This window comes from Schistocerca gregaria, chromosome 1 (assembly GCF_023897955.1).
Source record: "Schistocerca gregaria isolate iqSchGreg1 chromosome 1, iqSchGreg1.2, whole genome shotgun sequence".
Taxonomy (NCBI): Eukaryota; Metazoa; Arthropoda; class Insecta; order Orthoptera; family Acrididae; genus Schistocerca; species Schistocerca gregaria.
In genome coordinates this window covers 351554015-351580209 of record NC_064920.1, presented here as the reverse complement: position 1 = coordinate 351580209, position 26195 = coordinate 351554015, and the positions used below count along the sequence as shown (strand labels likewise).

The following is a 26195-nucleotide window of genomic DNA, read 5'->3' as shown; positions in this document are numbered from 1 at the left end:
AATTGAAAAGGGGCGTAGCCCGTGCATAGTATTCTACTCAAAGCACCATCAATAGTGCAAATATTAGTAAACAATACGTTTTTGAGATCAACAAAAACTCGTTATCTCACAGATTATAACAGACACATTCAATGTCTGAATGTCTGCTCATTTTCATGTCCGGTCCCTTTACCAATTTGGACTGTGGGGAACAGAAAAAGAGTACCCATGACAGCTCCTACTACGGTCCTCTAGTCCCTATATTCCACAATAATACTGCTGAACAAGATTTCTACATGATATTTTTTGTGATGTCGGAGTTATTTCAAACAAATAACAAGGTTAGATTACAATCAAATTTTCGTTTGGTTATTTATTCTATTTATTCGCTGTAATTACAGTTCAACAACTGAATTTTACAATTCTCGTGGCGTCTCCCAGACAGCACAAGTAAAGCATCAAGAGTGTTCTCCAGTTAGAAGCACGGAATTTATATTTCCGTGACGTGGTGACCTCGACGAATCCCAGCAATAAACAGTCAGTTCCAATTGGAAATAAATTTATCTTTGATTGTGGATGAGATATTAGCTGGGAAACAAATTGTCATCAAAAAGACATCAGGATCTAATTCTACATTTGCTCTTGCTGGTCTCAGGGAAAGAAACAAGCTGATGCTAGTGATGTCGAAATAATAGCAGTTAGGGATCTCGGCAGTGCGGTTAAGCGCTCCACTCCAATCTGGCAGCAAGTGGTTTCAGTCCAATAGGAGGCTTTAAATATAGGTTTGCCTCTGCTAACGAGTCAGTGGAGAATGTTCACAAACATTCGGTTACGAACTATCGTTGACAGAGTGACCGACAATGGAAGCGTGGGAGGCGTTCTAATCTTCGCCTAGCTATCCAGATTCCAGTGTCACGTGACTTCCCGAGATCGATTAAAAAAGGAAGGATGGAAGGTTGGGCTTAACGTTCCATCGACATCGAGGTCATTAGAGACGGAGCAAGTGTTCGGATTGTGTCAAGGATGGGGAAGAAAATCAGCTGTGTCCTTTAAAGAAACCATCCTTGGATTTACCTGGAGCGATGTAGGGAAATCACGGAAAACGAACATCTGGATGGGTTTGAATCTTACGGTGTGCGGTGGAAATTAAAGGCTCTACTCGGCGTATCGCTGTCCTTCCCCCAAAACCTTTTTGCATTTTTGAACGCTCCGCGTAGTGTATCGGCAAGCCTCCGCACGATATCCAATTTGGCAATTTTCAGTCACTGTCACTTCGCGAGCCGTGTATGGGAAGAAGTAAGACACTGCTTCACTCTTCTCGGAACGCGAGATCTTTAAATTTTATCAGTTAAACTTTGCATGACGTAAAACGCGTCTATTGTTGCTCCTGTCCCTTGAGTTACATGAGTGTGTGCGCCACGGTTTGGAACATACAGAACGAAATCATTTCGGAACCTAACGTGCTTCTTTAGGTTTTCTCTATTTCCTGTTTTAAAACCACATGGTACCGAATCCAAAGTATCTAGGTATTCTGAAGAATCGATTGAATGAGGTTTTTGCACGGGAAGAAGATATAAAAAAGAATTGTGGTAAGTTCCTATGGGAGCTAACTGCTGAAGTCATCGATCCCTACCCTGCACTGCAAGATAAGAAAGAAACGGAATATTTACCCTGGTACAAGCTACGCATCAACGTAACTAGATATATGGACCAGAGGATGATCTGCATCAAACGTCAGACCAGTTATCGTACACTCCGTGAAAGAAGAAGAATAAGAAGAAAGACACCGAGAAGATATAGTCGTATGTCAGTTTAACTTCGTGTATATACACAACCAACTAGCGTAACAATTCTCTATAACAGGTAGAACGGCGACTAGAGTGCATTCGTGTTGTTTGCTTTTAGTGTTATTATCAGTTCAAAAGTGGTTCAAATGGCTCTGAGCACTATGGGACTTAACTTCTGAGGTCAGCAGTCCCCTAGAACTTAGAACTACTTCAACCTAACTAACCTAAGGACATCACACACATCCATGCCCGAGGCAGGATTCGAACCTGCGACCGTAGCGGTTGCGTGGTTCCAGACTGTAGCGCCTAGAACCGCTCGGTCACTCCGGCCGGCCTGTTATCAGTCTTGTTACGGTATACGACGGGCTTGGACAGCGTCACATGTGGAGTGATCTTCTTGAAGGACACAGAGATGCAAATATGAGGGCTTGACAAAGTTTGAAAGAGGCCTCATAGTCGGTCGCGGACCGAATGGTGCAATATCGTCGTATGTGGAGCATTCGGAAGTGACAGTCGTTCCATGCTGGACTGCCTGGGAACGAGAGGAAGCGGTGCTCATCGTCAAGGTTCCCGTCGACCAAGTCTGACCACCACAAGGGATGATCGCATTACAGTGCACCTAGTATGTCGTAACCCGTGCCATCCGAGAGCAAGTACTGGACTGCCTGCTACATTCTGTGTCATTAGGCACCGATGGTAGGAGACGGTCAGCTCCTGAACTAGGCAATTGCCGCCCCATGTTGTTGCCAACACATGACACACGGTTATGTTTGAATTGGTTCCGTGTCGGGAAGTAAGAACACCTGGTGAATGGTGCTGCATTGTGTTCAAGGATGAATTTTGGTTCTGCACTAACACTGATGATCATCGTCGGTCAGCATGGCAGCGACCTGCAGATAGGTTTATGCGAACCTCAAAAAAAGGTTTGCATCACCCCGGTTTTCAGAGTTCCTGAAGATAGACGTTGACTGTGGAGATTTTATCACAGACAGAGTCCCTCTGACTGATCAGAGATGTCACTAAACCCACCCATAGATGTAAACAAACATGCATGGGCAGCGCCTGTTAGACGGAAAGGGTCCGTCAGCCGATCATTTCCAGTCATTCTACCAGGAAGGAGGTACATGGCTCATGTTGTTTGTAATTCAACCATGCTTAGACGATCAATACCGCGGTTCGATCGCGTCCGCATTTTTGCTTTAGGCCAGGAAGGTCTCTCAACAAGGGAAGTATCCAGGAGTCTCGGAGTGAACCAAAGCGATGTTGTTGGGACATGGAGGAGATACGGAGAGACAGGAACTGTTGATAACGTACCTCACTCAGGCCGCCCAAGGGCTACTACCAACGGATTACGGCTTAGAGGTACCCTGACAGCAGCACCATCGTGTTAAATAATGCTTTTCGTGCAGCCACAGAACGTCGTGTTACGATTCAAACTGTGCACAATAGGCTGCATGATGCGGAACTTCACTCCCGATGTCCATGGCGAGGTCCATCTTTGCATCCACGACACAATGCAGCGCGGTACAGACTGGCGCAACAACATGCCGAATGGACCGCTCGCGATTGGCATCACGTTCTCTTGACCGATGAGTGTCGCATATCCCTACAACCATACAATAGTCGAAGACTTGTTTGGAAGCAACCCGATCAGGCTGAATGCCTTACACACAGCCCAGCGTGTTCAGCAAGGTGGAGGTACGCTGCTATTTTGGGGTTTCATTATGTCGGGCCGACGTACGCTGCTGGTGGTCATGGGAGGCGCCGTAATGGCTGTACGATACGTGAATGCCATCGTCCGACGGAGGTGGAACCATTTCGGCAGCATATTGACGAGGCATTCGTCTTCATGGACGACAATTCGCGCCCCCATCTTGCACATCTTGTGAAAGACCCTTCAGGATAACGACATCAAAAAAAGTGTGTGAAATCTTATGGGACTTTACTGGTAAGGTCATCAGTCCCTAAGATTACACACTACTTAACCTAAATTATCCTAAGGACAAACACACACACACACACACATGCCCGAGGGAGGACTCGAACCTCAGCCAGAACCAGCCGCACAGTCCACGACTGCAGCGCGTTAGACCGCTCGGCTAATCCCGGGCGGCATAACGATATCGCTCGACTGTAGCGGTCAGCATATTCTTCAGACATGAACCCTGTCGAACATGCCTGGGATAGATTGAAAAGGGCTGGTTATGGACGACGTGACCCACCAATCACTCTGAGGGATCTACGCAGAATCGCTGTTGAGGAGTGGGGCAGTCTGGATCAACAGTGCCTTGATGTACGTCTGGATAGTATGCCGCGACGAAAACAGGCATGCATCAATGCAGGAGGACGTGCTACTGGGTGTTAGAGGTACCGGTGTGTGCAGGAATCTTCACCACCACCTCTGAAGGTCTCGCTGTATGATGCTACAACATGCAACGTGTGGTTTTTATCAGCCATAAGAAGGGCAGAAATGATATTTATATTGGTCTCTATTCCAATTTTCTGTACAGGTTGCAGAACTCTCGGAGCCGAGTTGATGCAAAAGTTTTTTTTGATGTATGTATTTCGTTTCTCGTCCTCTTTTGGGCGCATCACTTTTTTTGGAGGCAGTGTATAATAGACGTGAAGTGATTCCGGCCAAGTGTTCGTTCGTTGATCACGCCGACAAGGCGCTGGGAACGGAAATTGGTAAGCAGTATCTGATGAGAGATCCGGGCGTGCTCTTGACCTGCCCGGCTGCTGAGTGCGGGTGAGTCAGTGCGGGCGACACGACATGCCGGTCACGGCGGCAGCGGCAGGCGGCAGGCGGCAGGGCGGGCCTCTCTGCACGCTACACGGCGATCTCGCGCCGATCCGCGCGGCGCTGCCGTCGCGACGCGTGCGTGCGCCGGCGCGCCTCGCATCCCAACCAGCGCGCGCTCGCGCTTTCCCTTTCTGCGCCGGCGCCGTCGTAAACACGCAGTGCTCTCACCAGAGCTGTCCGGCCACGCCACACCCACACAAAATGTATCTAGCGTTTCGCGGTCGAAGTTTTGCGGTATCGTCGGACTGCCGGGAGATATCTGGGCAAGCGCGAACCCGGTGCGTCCATCCAGTACAACGATTGCTATCTGTCTTCGTCTCCGAGGTCAGTGACCGAAGCTAATGAGTTGGTGCCCCGGGCAATGGTAGTCGGTTCTGTGATGTCTTGCACCACTCGTTAATAGGGTGCCTACAGGTTGCAGCGTTCTCAGAATGCTATACAACAATTCAATCAAACAACATTACTAGTTTCATTCCCAGAAAGCAAATTGGCAATACTTAACTATAGCAAATGTCGCTAGCGAGAGGCGACATGAAAACGATACAGTCTGATAGTGAAGCACTAAACATGTTGCATGGTCGGGCCGATATAAGCGGCCGAGGCTATTCTTTTTTCTTTATTCTTATTTTAATACCTTTACAATAAAGGCAGGCTGTTAGCGGCCTATGTATGCCGCTCTACGGCCACAGTGAACACACACAGGAAACAGAAAGATAGAAAAACGAACCAACATGGTGGACAAAAACGGGAGACAGACATAGTAAAATAAATGAAGCCGTTCACGGGCGCACTGTTTGAATAAAAAACGTTCATCACTAAACACAACCGGGAGGAACGAGTTTACACACGTGTGCGGAGGAGCACAAACGGAGAAACACTGAAGCACTGACGCGAAGACACACACGAACACTGGCGACGATCTCCGACGCACGAATGTGCCTTCCAAAGGGTAGAGATGCGGGTAGGAGGGAGAGAGGGGGTGTTGATGCCATTGGGAGAGTAGAAGGGAGGGGGAGGGTAGAGGGTAGGAGGGTTGTGGAAGCCTGGGGGGAGGGGATGGAGGGAGGGAGAGAAGAGGGAGAGAGGGTGCCCTCGAGGGAAAACACAGGGGGAGGAAGGGGAAGATCAGAGTTGATAGGAGGAGTAAATGCAGGGGAGGAGGGCATCATCAGGGAGGGGGGGGGGGGGTTGTCAGAAGCCACCTTGGGAAGGGTATGGAGTGTGGAGAGATGGAGAGCAGGTGAAATGTGGGAGTACAGGCGTAGCAGTGGACAGGGGTGGGAAAGGATGGGAGAGACAAGCAGATGAGGGGGATGAAGTTTGTGGGAGGTGTAGAGGATCTGTATCCATTCGAGGAAAAGGAGGAGGTGTGGGAACGGAATTAAGTCATACAGGATCCACATGGGGGGGGGGGGGAGGGAGGCAGATGGGATAGGCGATGTGGAGCACAAGGCGTTCCAAGATCTGAAGGGATTTGTAAAAGGCAGGAGGGGCGGCAATACAGGGGGGATGGGCATAACAGAGGATAGGACGGATGATGGATTTGTAGGTGTGGAGGGCAGTGGAGGGGTCCAGACCTCATGCCAGAAAGGAGCTTGAGGAGGTTGAATCGGGAGCATGCCTTGGCTTCGATCGTCCGGAGATGGGGGGTCTAGTAGAGGCGACGGTCAAAGGTGACGCCAAGGTACTTGAGGGTGGGGGTGAGGTTGATGGGATGGCCGTAGATAGTGAGGTAGAAATCGACGAGACTGAAGGAAGGGGTGGTTTTGCCTACTATGATAGCCTGGGTCTTGGGAGGATTGACGTCGAGCAGCCACTGGTTACATCAAGTGGTGAACCGGTCAAGATGGGATTGGAGAAGGTGCTGGGAGCGTTGCAGGGTGGGAGGCCGAGGCTAACATGGCCTGTGTATATATTCACTTGCTGCAGGGGTTGCTCCTGGCCCGGCGAGCTCCGATTACGCCATTGGCCGCCCTTTCTTCACCGCCTTCTCTGCTCTTGCGTGTCGCCTCTTCGTTCCGGCGTTTGTGCCTATGCCAGAACAGTTGCAGTACCTCTCAGTGTGACGTCCGAAACTTTTGGGGCACGGACATTCGTTGGGCATAGCCGTGTTTACAATGTGAGTTTGTCGATTTGAGAGCGCGTGTGCAAGTCAAGAACTCAGGTGCGAGTGGAGTAATCTGGTAGGTCCCATCGAGAGAGGAGGTTGGGGAGTTTGGGGAATAAGGGAGTCATGTCGAATATTAGTGAAGATTAACAGTGAAGTAAGTGTCTACGATCAGAAAGAAGTGGAACTGTTATGATAGGAATGATATTATTCAGAGAGTAATAAGAACTCCTGAAGGACGTTACGTTATGGTTTGAGTGGTTCAAGAGTTCTACATTAACAATGACGAGAAACATTAACTGTTCTGTACGAAGGTTTAGCTAAACGTTAAGTATTTTCAAGGGGAAATTTCTATACTGGCACTAATAACAACGTAAAAAAATTATGAAAGGTGATGGCGAGTGTGTTTGGGAACTGAAGCTTACCACGGTTGAAATTTTTGTCCCCCAAACAGTGACTACGATTAGAAGTAGTCCTAAATTACTAAATATAAACCAGGGACATACCACCATCTATTAAAATAAAAAATCATCAAACCGTATTAAACAGAGATATGACACTGGTACTAGGCACAGAGTAAAAAAAAGGAGCAGATGTGTGTGAAATCTTATGGGAATTAACTGTTAAGGTCGTCAGTCCCTAAGCTTACACACTACTTAACCTAAATTATCCTAAGGACAATCACAGTCACCCATGCCCGAGGGAGGACTCGAACCCTCGCCGGGACCAGCCGCACAGTCCATGACTGCAGCGCCCTAGACCGCACGGCTAATCCCGCGCGGCTAGGCACAGAGTAACAGCTCTTAATCTTCCCTTGTTTATTTGTATGTGAGTTCTTCACACACAACTAAATATTTTTCATTTGCTTTTAATTAAAATTCAGACCGCTATTCATTGCAATGTAGGCGAGAGGGGGAAGAAGCATATATAACGAAAATTTCTCTCCAGAATTTGATCCATTGGAGCATGATGGGCGAAAACCTTCAGCTGGTCACCAGGCTATAGCAGTGTTCTAGACTGCATCCGTAGTGTCTTCACAGTGTACTGATGCATCGCATGAAGTTCTGGTGTCACACGTGTGGGCACATGGTGATAGATTGTTAAGCTTTCGTAACAATAATATTACTAATAAGCTAATAACAATTTTCTTCTGTTCTTTACGGTCATTAATGCCTCAGTGTGAGGGAGACGAAACGAGAATTAATCTGTGTTCCAGAGAAAACGATGGTCTCAGTTTGTTGATGAAGTGCGTAACTTGCGTTTTGAATAGTTTCCAGTAACCGTCTGTGTGCTGCCTAGCTCTCCGCAAATGGCGGACTATTCGAACATTAGCTAAGTAGATGTGCGAAACTACACAAATACCACAGCTACGCTAGCTGCCGTGCTAAACAGTGGTTCGTTAATGTGGCGTGCGGGTCATTACGGCTCCAATTCACAACCATTACAAGGTATTTAATATAGCAATATGGTACTGATGGTAACGGTAACATTAATAGCAATATATGACGTCACAGGAGCCTGAAACTTTAACTTCGAAGAAATACATCTTAATTTCAGCTGCACGTGTTGACCCACCTTGTAGCTTGCATTAAACTTTATCTGAGGTTTACGCGTCTCATCTATACTTACGTCTTATTTCACTTCCCGGCAGATTAAAACTCTATACCGGACCGGAATTTGCCATTGCCACTCCCAGTGCAGGTTCTGAGTTCGAGTCTTGGTCCAGCACACAGTTTTAATCTGCCAGGAAGTGTGAAAACAGAGTACATGGCGCGTTAGAGTAGAAGACTCGTTCCGGGTATATTTCTGTTCTAGAAATATTCTTGAGTTTCCTATTTATAGCCATACATAACAGCAACACTAGCATTAGTAGATCCTTTTTGCAGTATTATATCACAAGACCGAGCGAGGTGGCGCAGTGGTTAACACACTCGACTCGCATTCGGAAGGACGACGGTTCAAACCCGCATCCGGCCATCCTGACTTAGGTTTTCCGTGATATCCCTAAATCGCGTCCTTCCTTAATCCGACGGGACCGATGACCTCGCTGTTTGGTCTCTTCCCCCAAATAAACCAACCTATACCACAAGAAAAAGACACGACGTGTTTCATAGGAACGACAAGCAGGATATATGTGGTTTCAAATGTTCACTTGCATTGCGTCGGATACTGTGGTAGGAGCTGCACAATATTTACATGGGGCAGATTTTCACCATCTTTAGATGCTAGTTTCAGCAGAACCCTTCAGGCAATTAGTGCAACGGGAAAGGCTCAAACTCCAAAAGAGAAATGCAGTCATAATAACGTGTAGGAGTAATGTTTCCGTATGTTATCTGATTGATATTTTGAATCTTGCGATATATACTACGTGTACCTCTTACAAGTCGTCAGGCACTTTTTTTTTCTCATGCTTCAGCAAATCTTTGTAATTCGTTTTTGCAAACAAAAGTTCCTCACCAAGTCTTTCATCCGACGTCCGGTGTAGACGGAAAGCTTTGATTTGTTTCAAGTTATATTTAAAAAAAACTATTTTTAAAGCTGAATTTTATGTGCCCACTCGATCGGTGGCAATCAGCAAGGGCAACGGCGGTGTTGAGGCTGCTGAAATACTGGTTATTACTCGTGTTTTACTGTACCTGTTAATACAGATTGATAAAACGAATATCATACTAGGCTACTTTTGGGAGCACTCTATGAAATGGGCACGTAAAATTCCTTTTTAATAATAATTTCGTTTGTAATGGATAACAAACGAAAGCTTTCCGTGGACACTGGGAGTCCCGTGGAAGTCGTGATGAATAGTGTTTTTTTTTCTGCACATTACACAAACAAAACCAGAGAAAATGCGCCTAACGATTATTAGGAGGGACAACCTGTATACATCTACACTCAGCAAGCCACATTACGTGTTTGGCGAAGGGTACTTCTGGCACCGCTATAAACTATTCGCTTTCCTGTCCATTTTCAAGCGGTTCATGCCAAAGACGAGCTGTAGATAAACCTCTGTAATAGCTCAAAATTCTCTGTTTTTATCTTCATCGTCGTTTCGCGAGACGTCTACAATGAGTAGCATTATACTGCCAGGCTCAGTTTTGGCTCTCGAAATCCCAATACCAATCTTCTCCTTGACATATAATGCCTCTGGATGTAAAATAGTAATTTAACGAGTAACTATCATATTTATATCATCCATTACAGTTGGAAAGAAGAAGGGAAATCTGTTTGGGGAGAGAGGGAATCGCAGTAGTTTATGTGAACGCTGTTGACCAGATCTACTCTGCGGTCGCAGATTCATCCGGTACCCACAACACAGCACGCGTATTATCGCTGGCAACAAGAAGGTACGCTGATCCTGAATGCAGCCTTCACCTCTGCGCTGCTTGGCTAATGTATGCAAAGTGCTCGGGGCGTAAGGAGTGACTGTAATGATAAGGAACGGTTGCCGGTAAGCCATGAAGCCTGCATCATCAGCAGCTTACTTTAAGTCTTCTACAGGGCGCTGTTGCAAGCCTCAGTAATTGAGGTGCTGTCAAGACAAGAACGCTTTAGATCGTCGCGCACTGCTCTCATAGAGATGGTTGTGGCCGCCTAGGAAGCCGTTTGCAGTCGGTTCTCATGGAAGATCTGAGGAACCATGGAAATGGAGCTTGAAGACGTCGATAAAGCAGATTGCTAGTTCATAAATTTTTATGTAGTAAAATGAGAAAATTAATCGGACAGGATCATCGACAACCTGTAGCAGATGAAAATAAAGAAAAGCAGCGCTCTTGTGTAGCGTACAACATCGTCTCACAAGATGAAGTAACTAATTGCCAATTAAGTAACAGCTACATGAGAATCATTTCTTTCGACACTCACTGCTCCGTAGCGAGGAGCCCTACCGCTTCTTCACAGGAGAGATTGGCCACAAGCCTTTACCTGCTGCCGCTTTTGGACGTCGCTTCGCTCGAGAAGTAGCGGAACGTTGCAGTCGGTCCTATCAGGACAAGACGTGATTCTGGCGACACACGAAACGCAGATGAACTTAAAGCTTAAATGAAACCAGTGAATCAATAGCGAGCAGGCAAACAACCGTCAACACAAAATGGAGTTAGCCACTTTGCAAGTTCGAATTTTCATGCCGCACACGGTTTTGATCTACCTGGCAGTGCACACTCAGCTGCCGAGTGAAAGAACCATTCTGGAAATATGTCTCGCCTACACCCCTAGTATTTCATAAACAGCTCCAAGCGATTAAAACAAGATTTTAAAAAAGTGGTAGCACGCTGAGAACAGCGTATTTCGCTGTGCGGTTAACATTTTTGCCATTTTATTGAGCAAGCTACACAATCAACATTTTTATCCAATTACATACTCTACAATTCTGAAAAAAAAGCAAAGTGCAAATTTAAAGAAGGACTGCTGTCAGTTGCATTTATTGGAGAAGATCTAGATTTTGACTATCACGTAGTCATATCAAAGAAGTGATGTAGGTCCCTACGTGTCAGAGCATAGATTCTGATAAATGACAGGCCTTAATGTGACTGACACAAAAGTGATGCCTTTTGTATCCCACCTGGAAGGCGGGTAGGAGTAGGAGCAGGAAAAATACGTCGGTACTGCACGTAAGTAAAAGTGGTTTACTGGTGCAAAAAACAAGTTAATACGTGGTTACATAACTTGCAATGAGATACGATGGTGAGCCGCAGCGTATGTAGAGGAAAGGTGAAGCGAAGTGTCCCGGCCGTCTGCTGTTGATCAAATGGGGAGAAGCTACAGTGGTGCTGGTAGAGCTGAACTGCGCCTGCTAGAGGGCGCTGTCGTCGTAGTGCCAACTTAAATGGCAGCTACGGCGTGGCATCCTAGCTATCGATGCCACGACGCCTATGACACTCTTTGGTAATCTCATCAATGGTGAATATGCAGTCGTCGAAATCTAGATCTGCTCCAATAAATGACGGATTTTGCGACTGATAGCTGTCCTTTAAATTTCAGTATTCAACGGTTGCTGCTCACATAAGGATCTAATGCTATCCAGCTTATTTAGAAGAATAAAGTAGTATTAATGTTTTTGCAGTGAAACTTATCGCTGGAAGTAGTAATAAACTTGTCCTTCACACGGCAACGAACATTAAAATCTCGACCTACAGTTACCCAATGTTTTCCAACTTTATTTGCAGGACGTTCCATATTTTACTTTGACAGTCTTTATATGATTGTACTCTTCTATTTTCGAGATATTATAAAGGTCATTCTTCTGTTAGAAATAAAAAACACCACTAAAAATGTTGCATTACCCAGACATAAAAATAACTTGTGTCCTCTGTGTTCTGTCATTTACAGGAAACTTACTTTCGATTTTCTGAACCATTCATGAACAGTTACAGAATGAACGTGTACGAGAGCCAAAGGTAACCTATTTCAAGGCAGTCATTTCATATTTAGTCAGTAGCAGCTAAAACCAAGAGACATCAGCGTTCACTTTGAAGTATCGACTATTTACAATGTCAGAACATCAGATTCCATTAGGAACGCCCGGCCGGAGTGGCCAAGCGGTTCTAGGCGCTACAGTCTCGAACCGCGCGACCGCTACAGTCGCACGTTCGAATCCTGCCTCGGGCATGGATGTGTGTGATGTCCTTAGGTTAGTTAGGTTTTAGTTCTAAGTTCTATGGGAATTCTGACCTTAGATGTTAAGTCCCATAGTGCTTAGAGCCATTTTGAGCTGTGATGCTTGGAAGGTTGCTAACAAAAATAGTGAGGCGTTTGGTGGTGTTTAGTGGGGCCGCAAAGTGCTGACTCAATTAGCCCTCAACACGAGAAACTAACAGATGTTCGCCGATAGTTATCTGATGTAGGCAGACACGGAGTGGTGGAGTGGCAGATTATCCGTTGGATGAAAAGACGGGGCACCCTGCATGCTCACTGCAGCAATGGCTTTCTGTTTTACTTTCGTTGTATGTAATGGGCTTCTGATACTGTGTTCGTCTCCAATTGGTAGTGTTTGGGTAATACATAGACGGTAAGCAGCATGGCCGCAGTCTGGCTTTCTTTAATATATGATCATCATTTCTGGACCCCTCACTCACTGCGAGGTAGCGCTGCAGAAAGGCACTGACATACATTCTTCATCAACATCTCCATAGATACAGTCCCGCCTCCGGCCATCCTGATTTAGGTTTTCCGTGATTTCCCTAAATCGCTTCAGGCAAATGCCGAGATGGTTCCTTAGAAAGGGTACGGCAAATTTCCTTCTCCATCCTTCCCTAATCCGAGCTTGTGCTCTGTCTTTAATGACCTCCTTGTCGACGGGACGTTAACAGTAATCTCCTTCTCCTCCTCCTCCATAGATACAGGGTTTTGGTACCCAAAAAACTTTTGGGGTTTTTCTCGACAAACGGGAAAAGTTTTTGAAAGCGGGGAGATGGCTCTTCTAGATAAATGCCTAAAGAATATATCGTTAATATTTGAGCAATTTACTGTTGCTCTTTATTGCTTAGATCTCGCCTCACACCGAATTTTACGTGTGCAAGTACGGCAAATTTGGGCCTCTGTATCTTGGAAACAGATAAAGATATTAGGAACATTTTCGAGATTGGGATCTTAGAAATATATCGTAAAAAATTTAGCCATTTGGTGTGCATAACAGGCTTGCAACTCCGAGCCGGCTTTTATTTCAAATGCCTATGAGCACTATGTGACTCAACTTCTGAGGTCATCAGTCCCCTAGAATTTAGAACTACTTAAACCTAACTAACCTAAGGATATCACACACAGCCATGCCCGAGGCAGGATTCGAACCTGCGACCGTAGCAGCAGTGCGGTTCCGGACTGACGCGCCTAGAACCGCTCGGCCGGGGTTTTTTATTTTGCTGGTGACGGTGGAAAGATATAAAAAAAATCCCTTGTTGTGGGGTTTATCGAGGAACCACCCTTGAACTAAAGGTGATTCCGTAAGTTCCATCGAGACCACCGTAGACCACACCACATGTAAAAAAAAAAAAAAAGTTTGCTCCATTTTACTTTGACCCTGTATTGTAGGATGGTGACACAAAGATGATCCTGGTGATGGGTACACGAAGGATCCCTAACCCAAGGGCTACCTAAAGCGCTTGACTTTACTTTGTTATCACCAACGATCCTGAGGTAAGAGCACCATAAATTTCAATTTTTATGCGCCGCGTTTTGGAACATATTAGGTGCACATGCATGCCGATAACTGTGTACCAGATAGGGTCTCCTATTCAGTATGTTGCCTTACCGATTTAGACATCCAGTGCGACAGACCACTCATCTTCCCATCTTCAATACTGGCAGTGGCTCTGCTACATCCCAAGCTTAAAAAGTCGTCCTGTGCAGGAGCGCTTCTGCGCAGTCTGGAAAGTAGGATGGAGGTAATGGCGGAGTTGTGTAGCTCAAAATGGCCAGTGATGGACGGCAGCGCAGATCCCACAGTGAGAAACTTCGGGGTATCACCAAAAACTTCCCATATCATAATGTTGCCAGGGAGCGGAATAGGTCCTCCTCGAGGAAAAGGTACGGAATCGACAATTACGGGCCGTACTGCGACGCCCTGCCCCCAGGTGTCCAATTACGGGCTGGGAGTGATGGCCGCCTGTCAGCCGTAAACGACTCACTCGTGGTCGCCGGTGGGAGCGCGAGGTAGCCTGGTGCGGCGCTCGCCATATGGCGCTCGTTACACGCATGTCGCCTCCACCGTGCCTAACAAGTGTGGCTGGAGAAAAAGGCCAGCCAGCAATTTCCTCGAAACAGTTTTCATGCTGTGACTCGGCATTCACAAGTCGGGCCAACGCACTTGTTTCCTCTCTTCTCCCTTATCTCCCGTTCCCCCTTTTTGTTCCCCTAGCGTTATGTCGTTCTTCATTATGTATCTGTGGAGACGCCCAGTTTCCCACACACGTAACTAGTCTGGCAAGTCTTCACCGCTAAGCACTGGAGCGGTGTAGGGAGGTGCGTGGAGGAGGGAGCAGGTTTAACATTTGTTGTCACACAAGTGGTGCGACCATTAACGTACGAGGGAGTGGAGGTACACTCACCTTCCGAATCTTGTTGCTACTGCCTGTAATACCAACGTATTATGAACCATGCGCGCTGATATTTCACACTATTAAGGTTTCAGTAAAATATTGACAATGGAGAAATGGACAGGAATCGATCGCTAAATTCGTGGTTTTATTACAGCAGATCAACTATTGCATAGGCACCTTCAGTGCTCATAATTACAAAACAGGATAATCATGACCGCTCTGAAGAGGACTGCAGCACGTCGGTCGAAACGTCGGCAATTTAGGTGTTACACTGGAGCAATCCAGTATCCAAAATTATTTTATCCAAAATGATGCCGGCCGTGGAAGCCTACGAACTTTGGTAAATACAAGGTTGTTAACAACGAATCGTAACTGCAAACATAAGCACCATACAGTTATATGCCATGTAATAACAGGTGACGTTAGCCTGAAGTGTGACGTAGTAAACAATATAGGGTGATGTAGATCATACAGGAATCGAACAAGAATTGAAGCCGTTGCTTATATGGTGGAAGAGGAAGAAACTGTGACGTGAGAGATGTGTGGCTGCCCTGTGCTGCGGTACCAGTGGATAATTAAATAATAGTGAAGTTATATAATTTAAATTTTTTATTGTGTACTGAATAATAAAACCATATGTAACAATTAAACCATAAAAAAACCGAATGTTTGGAGCAATGAGCTAAACACACTCAATAATAGTAAGAACAATGTAACATGTATTGAATATAATCACGTCCTCAGTTAATTACAGATTTTAACGTATTTTATTTCCTGTAACTCTGAAACAATCCTTTATTTTACTTATTTGTACGTTTTTTATGCGCCACTGGCTAGCTTCATGCCTTTAGACGTTGTAATTCTGCTTCATTCCACATGTTTACACTATAAGCATGCAGATGATGGCCGGCCAGAGTGGCCGAGCTGTTCTAGGCGCTACAGTCCGGAACCGCACGACCGCTACGGTCGCAGATTCGAATCCTGTCTCGGGCATGGATGTGTGTACGGGCATGGATGTGTGTAATGTCCTTAGGTTAGTTAGGTTTAAGTAGTTCTAAGTCTAGGGCACATGTTAAGTCCCATAGGGCTTAGAGCCATTTCAAACATTTTTTTTAAAATTTAAATTATGTAACTTTCCTGTTATTCATCTATTTACCGGTGGCGCAATATAGGGCACCACACGTCTCTGAAGCCGCATCCTTTTCTGTTCGACTATCCAAGCAATGGTTTCAGTTCATGTTGGACTTCTGTGCGTTCTGCATGGACCAATATTGTTTACTACCTGACACTTTGGACTAACGTCAGTTGCAACTGTTTGGTGTTTATGTTAGCAATCATGATTCATTTTTAACTAATCTTATATTTGTTCTGATTCTCCTCTTTTGTAATTTTTAGCACTCAAGTTGAGTATGCCATAGCTGAAATCTAGATCTGCTGTAATAAAACGACGAATTTCGATATCGATTGCTGTACTTGTCCCCATTGTCTATATCCAACGATCGCCGCGCACAGCGGGATCGTATGGATTCCAATGTAATTAGAATAAAATGTCGTTGCCTCTTTCGAGACGACGGTGGAGTCGAGATGTTGCTACATCACTTTAGGCGAATACACGGTGCAGGCGGATGTGTAGCGAGTCCCGTCAGCCCAAGGCTGGTAGAACAGCGCGTGTTCGGCCGGCTGCAGTTCCGGCTGGCAGCTCTGCAGCGCTTCCGGAACGCAAACTGTGCGCCTGCCGAAGCTGTACTAGCGGCGGGCACCTCGGCGCAGGCGGCCGGAACCGGCGCTACCCTCTCCTGTGTGCGACCACAGCGACACGGCCAAGGCTCTGTACTCGCGTATATTCGCTTCTGGTTGATTTACGAGGCCGCCCATAAAGTAAAGAACGATTTCGCCTCACACCCGCGGCGATCCACCTCCATCGCAAGTCATACGCGTGCCAGTTAGCTCCTTCCGTTGTCCCAGTGTGGGCCATGTCTAGTTGCCGAGCGAGCACGCCTCTTTGTTCAGCAACCTTTAGGACTGGCGGGTCCCATCCAAAGCGTCGCCAGCTGCCAAGTGCTTAGTGTCATTCTTCTTCTGAAGGTACGAAATGGTTTGGTTAACAAATTTTATAAGCAGATGAGGAATGTTTATGGTGACAGCGCAATGAACAGTCTTCAGTGAGGAAATGGTGCATTACATTTAATCAGGGAAGGAACGGTGTGCACGACGAAGGTCGGAGTGGGGTGTCATCTGTCGTTACGGCATCAGCACGAAATAGCAAGAACTTCAATGTCTTATGTGGCACAAAGTGATTTTCACTTATTTCCGAAACTGGAGTGGCAAACAGGTTGTAAACAGTGAAGACATCGAACAAGCGCTAACATCCTGGATCTTTGGTGGTAGAGGAGTACAGCATGAGATCTGAAAAATTAGACCCACATTACAATAAGTGCCTTGGCAGCTATTCGTACATAAAGTTTTGTGTTGATATCTTCTGTTTTTATTTAGTTATGCCAAAATTTAGTTTACTTGCTGAATGAGCCTCGTATAATGGTTACTGTTTCTCCGAATTTTTTATATACACTGCCTAACAAAGAAAGTGGAGTACCCAGGAGACACGGTAGGATGGGAATGTAGCTTCTTACGCGCCCACATCGTTGGCAGGTACACTATGTGATCAAAAATATCCAGACACCCCCAGAAACATACGTTTTTCATATTAGGTCATTGTGCTGCCACCTGCTGGCAGTTACTCCATATCAGCGACCTCAGTAGTCATTAGACATCGTGAGAGGGCAGGATAGCGCGCTCCGCGGAACTCAGACTTGGGACATAATTAGGTGATTGGGTGTCACTTGTGTCATACGTCTGTACGCGAGATTTCCACACTCCTAAACATCCCAAGGTCCACTCTTTCCGATGTGATAGGGAAGTGGAAACGTGAAGGTACACGTACAGCACAAAAGTGTACAGGCCGACCTCGTCCGTTGAATGAGAGACCGCCGACAATTGAAGAAGGTCGTAATGTGTAATTGGCAGACATCTATCCGGCTTGTCATAAGCAACACATCACGACGGTAAATGCCAAACGACGATGGCAGGGTGTGGGTATGGCGAATGCCAGGGGAACGTCATGTGCCAGCTTGTGTAGTGCCAACAGTAAAATTCGGACGTGGTGATGTTATTGTGTCGTCGTGCTTTCATTGTGTGTGGGGGGGGGGGGGGGGGGGGGCTGGCTTGTACTCCTTGTTGTTTTGCGTGGCACTATCACAGCAACACAGCACAGGCCTACATTGATGTTTTCAGTACCTTCCTGCTTTCCACTGTTGAAGAGCAATTCGGAGATGGCGATTTCATCTTTCATCACTGTCGAGCACCTGTTCATAATGCATGGCCTGTGGCGGAGTGGTTACACGGCAAGAACATCTCTGTAATGGACTGGCCTGAACAGTGTCTGACCTGAATCCTATAGAACACCTTCGGGATGTTTTCGAAAGCCAAACTAGGCCTCACCGACTGACATCGATACCTCTCCTCAGTGCAGTACGCCGTGAAGAATGGGTTTCCATTCCTCAAGAAACAGTTCAGCACCTCATTGAATGTATGCCTGTGAGTGGAAGCTGTCAGCAAGTCTAAGGGTGGGCCAACACCATATTGAATTCCAGCATGGAGAGCGCCACGAACGTGAAAGTCATTTTCAGTCAGGTGTCCGGATACTTTTGATCACATAGTGTATGTAAATGATTAGAACTGCAAATTTCTGTGACAGGTAGGACAACCACCAGGACACGAAGATGCCGCGTACTTGTGAGAGACAGCATTGTCAGCACGTGGCAGACTTTGAAAGAGGCGTCATTGTGGGTCACCATTTCGCTCCCTGGTCAGGTCGTGCAATTGCGACATTTGTCGGGAATTCAGATGTGACGGTGGTCCGACATTGAACTTTTTGAGGATGCGAGGGCAGCCATTCTCGTCGTCAGGTTTCCGGCTGACCACATCCAGCCACCGCAAGGGAGATCCCCATATTGTGCACCAAGCACATCCTAATCCCCTTAAACCTGCGGATGCCACCCGAGAAGAAGGATACCAGCAGAAGCGTAACATGTCCTTAGCACCATAATAAAAATTCTGCGTTTATAGTCGTGCCGTCACTGGAAAGCAAGAAGCGCTGGTGAATGTCACCACCATGCGTTCAGCGATGAATGACGGTTCTGCGCTGTCCCTCATGACCATCGTCGGCGAGTATGTTGACGACCCGGGGAGAGGTCCCATTCCAACATTTTGAAAAGGTACCGCGGTGCTACGCCTGGAGTCAGGGTACGTGAGACCCATGGTGTATGATGTCAGATCACGCTGGTAGTGGCCGAGAGAACTCAGCAGGCATAATGGTACGTCATGGACATCTTGCTGGATTACCATGTTGCGATTTTTGAACAGGGCAATGGTCATCCACACAGGCACGTCTCTCCAAGTAATTTCTGCTTGATTCTGAGGTATCCTCACGGCCAGCAAGATCCCGAAAGCTGTCCCCAATAGAACCCGTGTTGGATCAGCTCGGACGTCAGCTCCGTCACAGTGGCAATACCGAGAACATCAAGGATCAGTTGTGGGGGGACAGCTTTGCCTCGGGAGAGGATACAACCCAATAGATGCTTTCATCCATGCCACAGCGGTGCACTGTCATTCTGATAACTAGGCTCATACTGGCATGTTCTTTGTAAATTTTACTCCATTTTGTAATTACATAGCCTATCAACCCGTGAAGTTTCATTTCAGTTCCTCTTTTTCTTCTCTGCGTTTCATTTTTTCTTTTTTTTTGCCACGAACTATAACTGCCCCATTGGAAATTGACCGCTAACAACCGTCTAGATGCGATGATCAGATCGTTAGTAATTCAGAAACCATATTCCACAGCATTCATTCATTAATGCACCTCCACTACATATGTTTATGTAATTCTGTCATTCGTTTCTTCCTTTATGTATAGGATCCACACAGTGACGACATGTTTATACCGAAATCCTTCCTCTTCACGGGATTACAGTCCATGAGCTCCAAGTTGAGAGGCCTCATTTTTTCCAAAAGTTGTAGCCCAACAACACATGCACGAGAACTTCTGTGAAGTTTGTGAAGTTGGAGAAAGGTACCGCCGAAAGCAAAGCTGTGAGGGAGGGTGTCGAGTTGTTGCTGGACAGCTCAGTCGGTAGATCGTGCGCTCGCGAAAAGCAAGGTCCCGGTCCGGAATACAGCTTTAATCTGCGGGTAAGCTTCATTTTCATTATCTTTAAGCAGACTCGACTTGCCACAGCATCTTCTTTCACAGATTAGTACACAGACATAGTCTAATCTACCGAAAAATTGTGATTCTTTTTCATAAGTTTGCCAGGCACTTACTGAAATACTTAGATAAGGTCAGTCTTGTTTCATCGCAGTATCATATGAAGTGCGTATCTCTGTCGTGTGAGTAATTGATTGCATTTGGAATTTATTGTTGCGTTTGTGTTCATATTTTTCATTACAGAAATGAATGGAAGGGAGTAGGCGAAATCTAGTCAAGCCTTACGGTTTACTCGTCACGCATTATACGAGGGTCAGTCAAAAAGTAATGCCTCCTATTTTTTTTTCTACATTTAATTGTCAGGAAATTTAAATGCAATTACATAGGTTGAAAACCACAACATTGAGGATCATTTTGTCATTTTTCAATGTAATCTCCGCCCATCTCTACAGTTTTGGTCCATCTTTGAACAAGGGCATGTATCCCAGCACGGTAAAAATCACAGCTCTGCTTCCTAAGCCATTGACGCACGGATGTTTTGACGGCCTCCTCATCTTCAAAATGAATCCCATGATGAGCTTCTTTTAGTGGCCCGAACAGATGGAAGTCTGATGGTGCCAGGTCAGGGCTGTATGGGGGATGAGGCAAAACTTCCCATCCAATTTTGACAATCTCGTCAGAGGTGTGACGACTGGTGTGTGGTCTTGCATTGTCATGCAAAAGAAGAACATCTGCCATTGATTTTGTTGGGCGAACTCGCTGAAGACGTGCTTTAAGTTTTTTGAGGGTTGTGACGTATTGAACAGAATTTATTGTGCATCCCTGCTCCAAAAAATCAACCAGAATCACACCCTCTGTATCCCAGAAAACTGTTGCCATAACTTTCCCTGCCGATCGCACAGTTTGAATTTTTTCTTCCTCGGCGAGCTTGTGTGACGCCACTCCATTGACTGCCTCTTTGATTCGGGTTCAAAAAATGCACCCATGTTTCGTCCCCGGTCACAATTTTTTTCAGAAACTCATCTCCCTCCAAACGGAAGCGCTGCAAGTGTTGGGAGGCTATTGTTTTCCTTGCCTCTTTATTCTGATCGGTTAACATTCTTGGAACCCACCGTGCACAAACTTTTGTTTAATAATCGTGATCACACTGCCTTTACTAAGAGAAATAATGCGACACACTTCATCTGCAGTCACCCGACGGTCACCACGAATGATGTCATCAGCTTGCTGAATGTTGTGTGGAGTCACTGCACTCACCGGCCTGCCGCTCTGCTTTTCGTCAGTCAACGGTATTTGCCCTTCAGCTTCCTTACAACGACGAACCCATCGTCTAACAGTGCTGACATCCACTGTCACAACACCATACACCTTCTTCAGTCTTTCATGAATGCGTATGGGCGTTTCACCTTCTGCATTCAAGAATTCAATCACACAACGCTGTCTCAAACGAACATCGATGTCGGCCATCTTACAAACTTCTGCTGTGCTGCCACCTGTTGACACAGAAAGTTACTACTGCAGTGGATTGCAGAAGAAGGTTTGAGGAATGGCGCCAAATTCAAATTTTTCACTTAACTTAATTTTTTTAAGTAGAAAAAAATGGGAGGCATTACTTTTTGACCGACCCTCGTAATAAGACGTCACCACATTTACGTCCCCGTCAAACTGACAGATCACCACAATGTCTCAAGTCCTCATGCACTGAAACAATTCCGAGAAGTCTGGGTGTCAATACAGGACGTTTACACGCAGTAAGGAATCGGAAATGTGTACCACCGTCTCTCTTCCTCTTGGCAGTAAAGTACTGGTGGTGGCGATTCGAATGTTTTATCATGTAGTCAAGTTATACCCAACTCTCATCGACTGGTGTCCTCGACCTATGCACCGAGGAAATACACCACATGCATTCACCTAGCCACATAAATTTACTGACTTCCTCCCACAATAAGGCGGTCTGTGAAGTTACCGTTCCCGTTCTCGCCTTCAGAAAAGCTTCGAGAACCTAAGTCCGGATGGGCGAAAGGAGATTTGGATCCTGCTCTCCCAAACGCGAGTCCTTGGAGTTAGTCACATCGTTTGGCACTAAATGCTGAGGATGAAATCCACAATCACTTGGGAATCCAGCTGTTTCGGCAGACTTCTGTTACTGTATGTAGAAAAACTCGTTTAACCGAATCAAATGGTTCAAATGGCTCTAAGCACTATGGGACTTGGCATCTGAGGTCATCAGTTCCATAGACTAACCTAAGTACATGACACACATCCATGCCCGAGGCAGCATTCTAACCTGCGACTGCAGCAGCAGAGCGGTTCCGGACTGAAGCGCCTAGAGCCGCTCGGTCACAATGGCCGGCTTTAACAGAATTACAGAAATTTTCTACATATATCAATTGCCTAAAAACATTGAATATAGCTGAAAAAATATAAGCCAGTGGTCGTGAATGTTAACTGTCTGTATTCCAATAGCATCATATCCCATTCTAGAGCATGTTATTGTCAACGAGAACATAGAGTTCCTCACCACCAAATTGTGCGCTGATTTCCTGTTATGTCTTACGACTCTGGGCCGTTATATACGCTCGATGGTAATTAATCTTTCGGATGGGGACACTAAACCTGGTGGCCCGATTGGTGAGTTTCGGGAAAAAAAATATGCCATATCCTCGCATTGCACTCATGTTAGGCATCTTACCAGAAAACTTTCACGTAATACAGATCACCCACAATTTACAAAAGAGACTTTCCTCTCTGGTCCCTGTAATTTGGATGGCTCAGCAGCCTGTTGGTCATTTCCATAACAGGTGACTCAGATAACGTACACAGTAGCTTTTTTACGTGATATCTGTCGATTTTTTACTAATTGTACAAATTAAAGTTCTTTGCATAATTCTCTATATCCACAACTTCACACTTACGCTGTGAGAACCTCTCATCGCTCTCCTTTCACAGTGAAGAACGAAAGATGATTTGTAACAGTGTACAACTCTTCTGCGGATTGGCCTTCATATTCAGGTGAGGCAATTTCGTAAACTTCCGACCGCGGAACCTGCATACAGAATCGCAACTTGCCTCCGAACTGGAGGTCGCTAACGGACGCTGGTGTTTCACTTCTACGTGACCAGTTCGAATCCTGATAGAGGGAGAAATTTTCATCTCAAGTAATTGCGCGAGGACGTGGTGGCATACATTTCCTGAGCATCGGGTGGGCGTCAGTGTCTCAGGTTAACTCTTAAATCTCTGCTCGCGGTCTCACGGAGCGAAATGAATGACACACTTTTAGATGAATATGGAAATTCATTATATAATACCTAGTTAACGAGCTACGGATAATAATCTCAGAGCAGACAATGTTACAGAAGGAAACTGGCCAAGGCTTATTCAAGAGAACCACTGCAGCGTTCACTTCCAGCGATTTAACGAAATAGCGGAAAGCCTAAAACTGGGCTGTCGCACGAGTATATGAAAACTTTTCTAGGAAACATGTCCACTGTCTTAACGACTACTACACCTCACTCAGAGACAATGTTTATGACGATCTGTCCTTCGGATGGAGACATATATGTTCATTGTTTCTCAAGATTTTATTGGAGAGGTGTAGAGGTTGTCACTGCACTGATATTCACCCTCTCCCCCCTTTAGTATTATCAGCATCAGTAAAAATCTCATCACAGTAATTTGCACTAAAAACCTAAGCTTAGGACATGAGAAATACATTGCAGTAGATTCGTTTGATGAGTGTAAAAGATTAGTATTACGTAGTTGAACCTACCAAGTGGTATCCCCCAAAGGACAGTGCCATGGAATTTTATTCAAACAGGCAGTATTATGCAAAATCACTTAAGGCTATTTAAAGCTTGTAAACTGCATATGTTGTTGAACATTGCGTCTGTGAAGTAAACAGTCGATTATTCTAATAAGAAACACATTCAGGCAGGATTTATTATGCAGAAATGTTTATTCCAGTACGTGCTACCTTTCAGTTCGCTGTAGGTTCATGAACAGATGTGACACAAAGAGAAACATTATTTCCTAAACCATGTACAGATGGTCGCAAAAGCTGTAGTGGTATTTTATAATGTAAAAAGTCTCGTGATATTTTCTCATCTGGAGCGGAAACGCTCCATAACATTATCCATTATGCACCAACTGATGTACTAGCTCGTGGAGGAAAAGCATTGCAACACAACAAAATCATAACAGTCTGATATTTCTACCAGAAACACGACACCAAAAAGTTGTTTCCAATAAGGAGTCACGGGCAGAAGCAATAGAACCTGTTAATCATATTTTCTGCGGGCCGAAGCGTCCTACGACATCCACTTTCGATAGTCTGAAACCATCTGGTAAAGGTGCATGAGAAGTATTCATGCTGACTATTGAGAGAGGGAGTACACTAACGACCTACGCTTCACAATCTCCACATACCTATTTTAGTTTCACAGAGTCGTCGACACACATATGTAAATAAGCATCTACCGAAGCAGATGTTCCACTTGCGTGGTCACAGAGTTTCCAGGAACCGGGTTGTTCTTGACACCTGTTCGGGGCTGTGGCGGACGATGTGAGAGCGGCAGCAGGGACGGCTGTGCTGCACAGTACTTACTGTGGCTGCCTGGGACCGGGGGTCGCAGCAAGTCTCGACTCGGCGTCGACTACGGTAGGCGTTCGCTGGGCGCAGAGTTCGGCGAGCTCCGCGTCGGCGCGGCTTTCTGCAGGAGCCCGCGGCACACACTGGCGCTCAGTGCGCCTGCGCCTGCGCCGACCGGGCGCTGACGTCACGGCGGGACACCCACGCGGGCAGCGGCCGCTAGGGGCGCGACACTCGCCACAGCCGAGGTGAAGAGCTGCAGTCTTGACACTCGCGCAAACATTCGAGGAAGCGCCCTGTCACCGTACACGTCACACTACCGAGGCGTTCCGAGCTGTCCCTTCTGCGCAACAGGCGTGTACGGTCGCCACTTGAAAATTCGCATCGGCCATTCGATTGGTTCCGCGTTGTCGTTAGAACTTGCGCTGACCATACGTCGTGACGAAACAAACCGCCAACAGTCACTATTTAGTAATATTTTCTTACTCAGCCCTTGACTTGTTTCAGGAAGCTATGCCAATCTTCGGATGTCTTTTCCGTGCTGCAAGTCTTCCTCCTTCCGCGTCACCACCGTTCCACTACTTTTGTATCAAAAATGGTTCAAATGGCTCTGAACACTATGAGAGTTAACATCTGAGGTCATCAGTCCCCTAGAACTAAGAACTACTTAAACCTAACTAACCTAAGGACATCACACACAGCCGGCCGGAGTGGCCGTGCGGTTCTGGGTGCTACAGTCTGGAGCCGAGCGACCGCTACGGTCGCAGGTTCGAATCCTGCCTCGGGCATGGATGTGTGTGATGTCCTTAGGTTAGTTAGGTTTAATTAGTTCTAAGTTCTAGGAGACTGATGACCCTAGAAGTTAAGTCGCATAGTGCTCAGAGCCACTTGAACCCATCACACACATCTATGCCCGGCAGGATTCGAACCTGCGCCGGAGCAGCAGCGCGGTTCCGGACTGAAGCGCCACAGCATCCGGCTACTTGTGTATCCACTGCATCGGATGCATGACTGTGAAGTGTGTATGACTGTAATGCATTTATATGAAGTACAATCTGGAGGAGTTGAGAAAGCGCGAGGATAACATGAAGTGGCCTTCCGGGCTTGACAACCCTACCAAGTGTAGAGATCACAACATTAACAGCTTCGTGCTCTCCTACTGCACGAGACACATTATATGCTCGACATGATGCCAAGCCTTGTCATCAGCAACTTTAAGCCGAAACCACTCCTTCCTTTGCAGGACAACTTTCTGTGGTGGGCGGGATTTGTCTGGCTAAGCCCTAGTTCAGTGGTCCCCCACCTTCCTGAGACCATTACCTCTGAATGCAATCAGATATTAACTGATACCCTCACCCTCCCATGCATTCCTCCCCACCATCTTCATAAAGTTTCTTTCAACAATTTGATTTTTAAGATGTGCAAAGACGCTTTATCACACCACGAAATAATAAGTCAATGACACAACTATTTCTGCTTGTTTGCAAAAACTTTTTATTATAGGATTATGAAGCAATTCTCGATGCACGGCAAGTGCTACCTACAACTCCTCTTCAGAAAAGCAAGCCATCTAGCCTTCTTGAGGGTGGACACTTTTTACAAAGCATGCTTCCTCTGAGCCGCTCCTCTGCCTACTGGCAG

General features: G+C 46.1%; 1 protein-coding gene across 4 annotated transcripts in view; it reads right to left on the bottom strand.

The window, feature by feature from the left end:
• LOC126345346 (uncharacterized) overlaps positions 1–26195 on the bottom strand; it is a 997319-nt gene that overhangs the window by 560947 nt on the left and 410177 nt on the right. Inside the window, exon 1 of one of the 4 annotated variants that reach the window (XM_050002096.1) lies at positions 24570–24699. The exons of 2 other annotated variants lie outside the window; for them this stretch is intronic. The gene's annotated coding sequence lies outside the window, so the exon portion shown is untranslated. Of the gene's footprint in view, positions 1–24569; positions 24700–26195 lie in introns of those variants that run through there. One more of the 4 variants, XM_050002097.1, reaches the window with a different exon arrangement.